The sequence below is a fragment of the Struthio camelus genome, chromosome W, assembly GCF_040807025.1.
Source record: "Struthio camelus isolate bStrCam1 chromosome W, bStrCam1.hap1, whole genome shotgun sequence".
In the NCBI taxonomy this organism is placed as follows: domain Eukaryota; kingdom Metazoa; phylum Chordata; class Aves; order Struthioniformes; family Struthionidae; genus Struthio; species Struthio camelus.
The window spans coordinates 21,166,894-21,168,316 of record NC_090981.1 but is presented as its reverse complement, the minus strand read 5'-3'; the positions used below and the strand labels follow the sequence as shown (position 1 = coordinate 21,168,316).

Sequence of the window (1,423 nt, the reverse complement as noted above, 5' to 3'; positions counted from 1 at the left end):
AGAGATTTAAGTGTCCAATTCTGTAAAGGGCTAGACCAGATCAGCTACAAATTTACTCACAAGTTTAGACCATTTATGATTTTGCAAAGAGATCAAGCAGAAAAAGAGCATACGGTAAAATACAAATGAAGTCAGAAATGAATTAAAAATCTAGGATATCCTTACCTCAGATACATTTGCTTTATTATATTGCATAAACTACATTGTAGAGTCTAGAGTTTCCAAAGCTTTGCAGGGAATAACTTCAGGAGTTACTGTTTTTGTGTTTGGCCATTAACAACGTAAAACGCTGTGGGGGGAAAAAAAGTGATTTTTAATATTGTTCTCGCAAGTAGCAGATTATCTCATAAAGAGCCTTCTACCTTGTGAGTTGTCAGCCGTTTCTCAATGCAGAGATATGGGGAGTGAACAATTCTGTAGTCACTTGCCCAATTTTTTCCTCCAAGCTGTGAGAGGTTCTTAGCTACTATATAAATGTGTTTTTTTTCTTTTAGGTTCAAAGAAGCGTGGGAAGCTGGGTAGGAAGAATTGTAACTTAAAGGTGACTATTTGAACATCATTCTGTTCCTAGCAAGGCTAATTAAGCAGAGAAGCCAAAAACTGATCCTAAACCTTTCCAACCCTCTCTCCTGGTAATTCACACCTTCCCTTATTTTAGAGACTTAATGTAAAATAAGCTCGGGGCAAGGGGGAGGGCGCCAGGTTTTAGTTAACAGCTGAACAGCAGCCTTGTGCCGTTTCTGGAAGCAAATGAGACGTTGCCGCAAAAAATAGAGGAATTTACAAACACGGGAGTTGGGAATGAGATATGAGAAGCAAACGGGAGCTATCTGCTAGATCAGTGACTTGGGCTGCTGCGCTATCTAACTGTGCTCTCCTCATCAGGGAGGTGCTTAGTGGTAGTTCAAAGCACTCAGCCTCGCGCACAGAGGGATTTATATTTGAGCTTGTGATGCAAATAGCATGTAAGTATGTGCTTACAGATACGCCACGCTCCCTGGTGAATAGAGACAGGCTTATTCATATGTTTCTAATTAAACTTGTGTCTAAGTAGTAGTCTCCTGAACGGGCTTAAAATAAAGATCAATTATTTCAAGATTTTACTGTTTTTTTTTTTTTTAAAAATGCACCAGGGTGGGATTTCTGCAGGTCTTACTTTTTTCTTCCAAATAATTCTTTCTTGTGTAAATCACTCTGTTGTGCCAGATACCTAAGCACAGTTTCATGTATTGTATTATTTTATATATGGCACTTTCATAACAGATTTGGCAGCATACAAAAGCAATTCAATGAAAAACCATGATTTCCTAGTGGATTTTTCTCAAATACAACATTTGGCATTCTGTTACAATATAGCAAACGTAAGACTAACATGGGCAAGCTAAAATACATCCTCGATTTGGACTAAACAGAATCTATTTTC

At 38.0% G+C, this 1,423-nt stretch overlaps 1 protein-coding gene across 1 annotated transcript in view; it reads left to right on the top strand.

Annotated features, from left to right (window-relative positions):
- The window catches only part of LOC138064259 (putative histone-lysine N-methyltransferase PRDM6), a 79,878-nt gene extending 78,761 nt beyond the window's left edge, over positions 1–1,117 (top strand). Inside the window, exon 8 of the mRNA XM_068925972.1 lies at positions 1–1,117. This exon is cut by the window's left edge and continues 1,664 nt beyond it. The gene's annotated coding sequence lies outside the window, so the exon portion shown is untranslated.
- The last annotated feature ends 306 nt before the right edge of the window (positions 1,118–1,423 follow it).